The sequence below is a fragment of the Alexandromys fortis genome, unplaced genomic scaffold (genome assembly GCF_014885135.2).
Source record: "Alexandromys fortis isolate MF-2015 unplaced genomic scaffold, M_Fortis_MF-2015_v1.1 scaffold_42, whole genome shotgun sequence".
Lineage (NCBI taxonomy): Eukaryota > Metazoa > Chordata > Mammalia > Rodentia > Cricetidae > Alexandromys > Alexandromys fortis.
The window spans coordinates 10,142,986-10,151,446 of record NW_026067934.1 but is presented as its reverse complement, the minus strand read 5'-3'; positions in this window follow the sequence as shown (position 1 = coordinate 10,151,446).

Here is an 8,461-nt window from a genome sequence, read left to right as displayed (position 1 = left end):
AATCCAGGCTGGTCTAGAACTTGCTATGTAGTTGAGAACGAATGTGAACTTCTGATTCTCCTGCTTGCCTTCAGAGAGCTGGGCTGACAGGCGTGGGCCTTGTGTGTGGAGATCACTCTGCTATTGCACTCCATACCCAGACCAGGCTTTGAGCTTTCAAATGCACATGCCTGTGCCACTCCACAGACACGTAAGAAGCACCGTGAGGACTGGCATTGCATAGCCAGGACTTGTGATATGAAGTGCTTGTCCCAGGACCTGAGATCCAGCTGCTCAGGCTGTACCACTTAGAAAGGAAAAACCACCGGAGCAGGGACAGTGAGCATCCGTCACCAGGGTCATTACCCTAGGCGTGGTACAGCCGTGACAGGGGGCTGACAGAGAGCTTATTTGTGGCCCCGAACGTGTGTGTAGGTATGTGTGTATGTATTATGTGTGTATGTGTGTATATGTATGTGTATATGTGTGTATGTATGTGCGTATGCGTGTATTATGTGTGTATGTATGTGTATATGTGTGTATGTATGTTGTATGCATGTGTATTTGTGTGTAAATGTGTGTATGCATGTGTGCATGTGTATGTATATGTGTGTATGTATGTATGTATGTGTAAATGTGTGTATGTGTATGTATGTACGTATGCATGTATGTGTGTATGGTATATATGTGTATATGTGTGTATGTATTGTGTATATGTATGTGTATGTATGTGTGTATGTGTGTGTGTATAAGTATGAGGAGATGGGGGCTGCAGAGATGGCTCATCAGTTAAGAGTACTTACCGCTCACTCTTGCAGAGGACTTCAGTTCCTAGCATCCATTACAAGAGGTTCATACCTACCTCTAACTCCAGCTCCAGGGGTATCCAAACCCTTTTTTACCTGCAGCTGTCCAGGCCAATGCAGGGAGGCCTGCCCTGCAGAGGAGAGGGGATGGAGTTGGAGAGCAGACAGGAAGAAAAGGACTGGAGGGAAAAGATGGAGGAGAGTACCGGGGCCTCTGAGGATGCCTCCATCATGGGTGTCACACATTTGGAGACAGAGCTGGGTAGAGGAGTTAGTGTGAGGAGCTGTGGGGGAGGAAGGTCCAAGGCTGCTGGGTAGAGGTGTGGGCCAGGTAGAGCCCAGGCTAGCCCCTTCAGCAGACAGCATGGTCTTTGGGATGAAATGGTGGCACATGGGTATTCTGAATTCTCTGTGACGGAGGGGGGAAGGTTGGAATGCTCCCGGACAGCGGGAGAAGCCAGAGGCCTTATGTCAGCCCCCTGTCACATGTCCCAGGGCATGCTGTGACAAAGGACAGTGTCTAAGGGTAGGGTAACAGGCTACCTTCCGTCTATTTTATTTTTTTATGTTTGCAGTGCTGGGCTTGAAATCAGGGTGTCAGATATGCCAGGCCAGCTCTCTTCCACCAGCCCACGCCCCAACCTCCACGGTGAGTGCATGTTTTGTTATGTTTCTAGGCAGGCTCGCATGCAGATTAGGCAGGTGTTGAAATGGCTACGTAGTCAAGGCTGACATTGAACTATTCACCATTCTGCGTCACTGCCATAGCCCACATTTGGTTTAACTGTACTTAACTCAGGAAAACCCTGCAAGGTCAAGCCTCTGGCACATATGCATGCTCACCTGCAAAAGAAAGTGCTTGTGTGTGTGTGCAATTTGAAAAAACATAATTTGAAAAAATAACTTAAAAACATAATTTGAAAAAATTAAAAATAAATAAGTAACCAGGCACATGAGCTTGGGGGACATATCATGGGTCCTTCGTGACACCCCTCAAACTGGAGGTTGCAAAATAAGAATAAAACAACCCAATGCTCCTTTTCTGTAAGTTGGTTCTCTTGGCAGTGCTCAAGCTGACACTCTTTTGAGAAAGGCCCTGTCTTGGTTAGGGTTTCTATTGCTGCCATGAAACACCATAACCAAAACAAGTAGGGGCTCAGCTTACACTTCCACAGCGCTGTTCATCACTGAAGGAAGTCAGGACAGGAACCGGGAGGCAGGAGCTGGTGTAGAGGCCATGAGGGTGCTGCTTACTGGCTTGTTCCCCAAGGCTTGCTCTGCCTGCTCTCTTATAGAACCCAGGACCACCAGCCCAGGGTGGCACCACCCACAGCCAGTTGGGCTCTCCCCCACCAATCACTAATTAAGAAAATGCCCTACAGGCTTGCCTGTAGCCTCATTGTATGGAAGCATTTTCTTCTCCCAGATGTGTCAAGTTGACACAAAACCAGCCAACACAGGCCCTGACGTTTACAGTTATAGACCCGAGGCAACAAACGCAGAACTTTCCTGCTTGGATGGAGAGGACAGGAGACTCACACAGTTGCCAGGAACAGACTTGGCCCAGGACACATCGCTAAGCACACTGCTTAGTGGCTGAGAAGGGAACTTGGCTAAACATTTCACACTTAAAATCCAGTTTTGACCCTCAAGGGGATTTGGAGCCATTGGGACTGCATTTCCCTCCCCTGTTCATTCTCAGGATGCCGAGGTTGGAAGTTCCACAGGTAGGGAGCAGCAGTGTGGCCAATTCAGGTCTGTTCCAGCCTGCTGTGAGCCTAGACCTCTCCACAGCACTGCTGGGGCCTACTCCAGTTCTGCAGCAGCTGACGGGCAGGGGAAGGGGCAGGGAGCTGTCACAGGGCACAGCGCACGCTCCGCCCATGGGCTCACTGATCACTTCAGTCAACCTCCCCGACCCCTGGAACCCCCTGGACAAAACACAGAAACTAGTTAGGAGAGAGACGTGACGGGGGATCCTGGGTGGAGCGAGGGATGGGTATGACTGAGATACATTGTACACACGCATGAAATGTTCAAAGAATAAAAATAGACAATGACCGTTTTGAGTTGTGAGTTTCCTAAAAGAACAAACATTAAATGAATTCTGGACTGGGGTTAGGATAGAATTTCTAAAATTTCTGAAGAGCCTTAAATGTGTTTCTGTCACGCTTTGTCATCAAAGTGCTGCTCTCAGAATTAAGGACTATAAAATCCAAATATCTTCAATGTTTGTGTCCTGCACTATCTACTTTTCGGCCAGTATTTGTCTAAAAACAAACACATCCGCAGCATGTAAATTTGTCTTTAGTAAGCTGTAAAATACATGTATGTGAAAGACTTGTCTTCAAATGAATATCTTTCCAGTGGTGGCGGCACACGTCTTTAATTCCAGGTGGAGCGGTACAAGCTGGGGGCCAGCCTGATCTCCATAGAAACAGCTGGGGCTATATAGTGAGAACCTGCCTCCAAAAATAGGAACACTGAGGAGCCACCCCTAGAGCTGAGCAGCCTGCGGGGTGGGCAGAGAGACACCTGGAATTCAAGGTCATCTCTGCTGTAATCGAGTTCAGCCTGTGCTACCCTTTCTCAACAAAGAAAAGAAAGTCCTAGTGAAGCAGGTCCCAGCGCGCTTGCTCGGGGAATGACACCTGGGGCAGAGAGTCTTCTGGGACAGAAAAAAGAGGCAGAGTTGGGTCAGCTGACTTTTGAGGACAAAGCAGGGGTCCTGAAGATGGCTCGGCAGCTCCTCAGAACATTCCCTACCCTTTGAAATGGAATAGTGACCCAGGCTCAGTTCTGGCTGCCGGGAGATCCATTAGCATCTGTAAAGCCTCGATTGAGGGTTGTGGTACAGAATCGCTGTAAAGGGGTGCTACTAGAATTTCCAAGGCCTTCCTGGAGACCCTGAGCTTGAGGCCCCGTGGGGGTGGGGTAGGGAGGAGGTAGGGGGTAGTGGGGGAGCAGAGTTGACACACTAAGAGCAGTTGGCTGGTCCTTCTGGACCACAGACACCCCTAAACAACGATTCACTAATCCTTAGAGCAACTATGGAGTAGCGCAATTCTCAGCTGGAAAAACTGATGCTCAATTTGAGTCCTCGACCCAAGGAGTCATTGACAGCACCTGGGACCCTTCTCCCTTGTGGCAGTAGAGTCCCAGCTGTTTCAACCTGTAGAAACATCCTGGGTTCTGGGATGATAGGTCCAAAGGAGGCATTGCATACAGAGATGGGGAACTGAGGACGATTTGTGTATTTGTGTTTTGAAATTTTATTTTATTATTTTTATATATACGTGCTCATGTGCATGTGTGTCTGTGCACCATACGTAGACAGGGCCCCTGGAAGCCAGAAGGCACTTTGGGCCCCCTGGAACCGGAGAATTTCAGGTGGTGGCAAGCTGCCATGTGGTTGCTGGGAGTTGAACCCCGGTCCTCTGGAAGTGCGGCCAGTCCTCTTGACCACTGAGCCATCTCTCCAGCCCTGTATTTGTTTTCAATTGACTGGTTAATCCTTTTGCTTTGAGATGTGTTGCTGTTGGCCAGGCTGGTCTGACAGGTGTGAGCCACCATGCCTGATTGGTTTTGGTTCTGCTGTCCTGCAGGGTGACAGGACTACCGGCTTGTGCCACACCTGGCTTGGGTATGTTTTTCTGGGGCTGTGAGATGGAAAGCAAAGTCCGTCAGCTTGCATGTACACTTTTTTTCCCCCTTCAAGACAGGGTTTCTCTACGTAGCCCTGGCTGTCCTGGCATTAGCTCTGTAGACCAGGCTGGCCTTGAACTCACAGAGAGATCTGCTTGCCTCTGCCTCCCGAGTGCTGGGACTAAAGGTGTGCACCACCACACCTGGGTTAGCCTATGGTCATTTAAGAAAATTATTACTACTACTATTATTCTAAGTCATTTATGTGTGTGAGTATTTTGCCTGCATGCATATATGTACATCATGTATCTCTGTGTTTATGGAGGCCAGAAGAGGGGGGTCATCAGATTCCCTGGAACTGGAACTCATTAGTTCATAGATTTTTGAAGTGTTTCTTTTCTCTTTCTTTCTTTCAAAAAAAAAAAAAAAAAAAAAAAAAAAAAAGGACAGGATCTCATGTAGCCAAACTCACTATGTAGCTTAGGATGATCACCTTAAGTATCGGATTGCCCTGTCCCTGCCTTGCAGAGGTAAGTGCCAGCCACCATACCAGTGGTGCTGGGGATCAAACCCAGGGCTAGACAAGCACTCTACCATGTGAACTACCAAGTGAGTTCCAGGCTAGTCAGGAGAAGCTGCTCAATAAAACAATTCATAAAGTACCTATTTTGGCTAGGGATGGAACTTGGGGTGGAATGCTAATCTTACATGTCCTAGACCTCAGCGACTTCCACCAAACAGCCGAAACAAACAACAAACAAAACGAAAAAATTCTGATATATTACTTTGAAAATGGTGTGGTAGTTCCCCCAAACCTAAACGTGGGTCTGGGGTGTGGCTCAGTGGTAGAGCCTGAGGCCTAGCCTGTAGGAGGCTCCGGGTTTGATCACAGTAAGGGCCAGTAATTCTACTCATAGGTGCCTACTCCCTATGGAAATCACACATCACCACCAGACTTGGACCTGATTATTCCCTAGCAGTACCTTTTAACACCGCCAGGCGTCCACCGACTCTAAACAGACTGCGGTATATCCATACAATGGACTACGTCTCGACCATAAAAAGGAATGAAGTGTGGATGGCTGATCCACCACGGGCAAACCCCGAAACCTCATCTGTCCACTCCCTGCGGGCAGCAGCAATCAGTTTACCCTTCACCAGACAGTTGCCAACTCTCTGTGGGACAAAGGCGACGTCCTGCCCCTCTGTCCGTCCGCCCAATGGGGACTCTGCCAGCTGGTGAATCACGGCAGGCTTGGCCTCACCCTCAGTGGGGTCACCTACAGCAGTATCTCCCATCTATTAACAACAGGTGGCTTTGGATTTCTGTTGGGTTCCACCCACCTCTGGGGCAGGCATGCTGATCTGAGCTTAAGGTAGGTATAAAGTCCCGGGCCAGTGACCTCACTATCCTGAGGTCTCAAGGGAGTTCTAGGTCAGGGAGAGACATACTAGATAGGAATATCAATGTACTTATGCCCTTACCTGTTTTTCTTCTTTTTGAGACAAGGTCTCTATGTCCTGAATATAGACCAGTATATAGACCAGTCTGGTCTCAAACTGAAAGCCTGTGCCTGCCTGCCTCCTCAGTGTTGTGTGTTGGGGTTAAAACTGAAAGCCAACCCCATCTAGCCTGCGTGTCTCCCTTGAAGTGGACACTCTGCCCACGGTGTTAGATGCTGCCATGGGCAGGGCAGCAGCTTTCCAGTTACCTCGAGCCGTAAGTGTGGGAGTCTTAGCATGGTGGGGAGCACTGGCCTAACACCGACCAGACCCTGGGGTTCAGCACCAGTACAGCCAAGCAACAACAGCAAAGTAAGTTATTCTGAGTCTCTTGTGGAGACTTGAAGGTGACCCACCCTGCCATGGCCCAGTTCTCCTCTCTATAAACAGGCCTTGAGCCCAGAAGAGGGGACACAGGCTGCCCACAGCTGGCTTGGCCTCCTGCAGAGGGTCACTGGGAATTCTGTGTTTCATCAAATATTGCTGGGCTACAGAGTTTTATTTGAAAATAATTTTAATTAGCCGGAAACTAGGAGTTTAATAAATGGAAAACAGAGAACTTTCCAAGGCCACAGCTGGGAAACACTCGCTTTTTAAAAAAAAAAAAAAAAATTCCGCCCAGCTTCCCAGGCCAGCTAAAGCACCCTGACCGGGGGACCCCAAGTGCCAGACAAATCCACAAGAAAAACAAAGCTTATTTTTAGAGAAATATTTTAAACTCGGTTTCAATGATCTCAGGAGTTTCCTTCCCCATCCGTCTCGGGTCCTTACATCTTCTCTCTATTTCGGGGCAACTTCCCCGGGTGAAGAATGAAGATCTGACAGAAGTTATTTCTGCCCAGATGAAAATCAGAGGCCCCTCCCTCAGCCCCCGAGAATGAACTGTTGCTAAAAATGTCCCTGCAGACAGCAAGGGGCCCATGAGGCCTGCCCTTGGCAGGTGTGCCCGACAGTGAAGGTGGCTCTGGGATCCCTGCAGCCTCGGAGGGGAGGCTGTGGTCACTCTCCCACCCGGCCTGCTCTTGCCCCCGCCCAGCAGGAAGTGGATAGCAGCCTGGCAGTTATTTCCGGGTTTTGAAAGCAGTTTTAAAATTGAAAGAGGTTTGCTAAGAAGGCCTGCTTTTTCTTTATAGGTGTTGGTAACCCCCTACCCCCCACACACCCTGTACAGACACACCCCGTACCCCTGCTGACACAACTGTACCCAAACACAAGCTGTGCATACCTCCTCACACACTGGAGGCCCCCACCCCACCCCCACAGCTACAGCCACAGACCGTACACGCCCAAACCCACATTCACTCACACACACAGCAGGGCACAAGGACACACCCACCAGGGCCACTCACACTCACATGCACCCACCTGTTCACACGCACAGCCGTGATCCTAACACAGAAACACACACCCACAGACTCCCACACTCTCAAACCCTAAGTACACAGCATAAACCCAAACCCACACTCAGTCACACACAAATCCACACACCCCTACTACATGCAACCGGTACATCACAAGATGCACCCACACTCACCAACACCCATAGACTCTTAGACTCTGCAAGAGTCAGAATCCCTTGCTTGCATCAGCTTTGTGCAGAACCACACACCCACCAGCCCTTTCTGAACCCATTACACACATAGACAGAACAACATCCATAACCACCTGTATACCGATACAGACACCCGGGGCTAACAGACACAAACACACCTCCCACATGGGCACAACTTCACACACTTCCCTTCACAGATGCCTTGCCAAGCACACCCATGAATGCTCTTTCACGTCCCAGCTCCTTTCGTTGTAAATTAGAAACAGGGTACCTCACTGCCTGCTCGGGCACCATCGTCCCACTCTGCCTCAACTTCCTTTTGCCTTCTTTCCCTCCCTCTCCTGCTTGCTAGTAGCTCAGATTGCAAACTGCATTGTCTTAAATCCCAGCAGAGGCAGAAGGGACTCTGTGAGTTGGATGCTAGCCTGGCCTACAGGGTGAGTTCCAGGACAGCTAGGGTTACATCGAGAAACCTTCTCTGGAAAAACAACATTAAAAACACAACAAGACAAGACAAAAAACAACAACAAAAACCCTGCGAATGTCTAGAGCTGGCTACATCCTCCAGAATAGTAAATACAATGAAATGAGATTACAGCTGGGCATTGTGGGGCACACCTGTAGTCCTGAATCAGCTGGAGGCTGAGGTAGGAGGATCTGCAGTTACAAAGACAAGCAAGCAAACAAACAAAAAGAGCTTGACTGGCCCTGGTCCAACAACGGGTCAGCCTGAAAGGGCTGCAGAGACCCAGCTTCTGGTTTTAAAAAACTGGGTGCGAGTCACATCCGCCTTCATTTGTCACCCGAAGCTGGAGGACAGCAGTTGTGTCTGCAGGTTGTTTTGCTCCCAGCAAGCTTTCAGTAGACACCCACCCGAGAGGGCTTTCCTAAGACCCTGAAGCAGGCTCTAACGGCAAGTACCCACCCTCAGGAGCAGGCCCGGCAGTCAAGAGCTTGGTCCACCATCTTTCCTGCA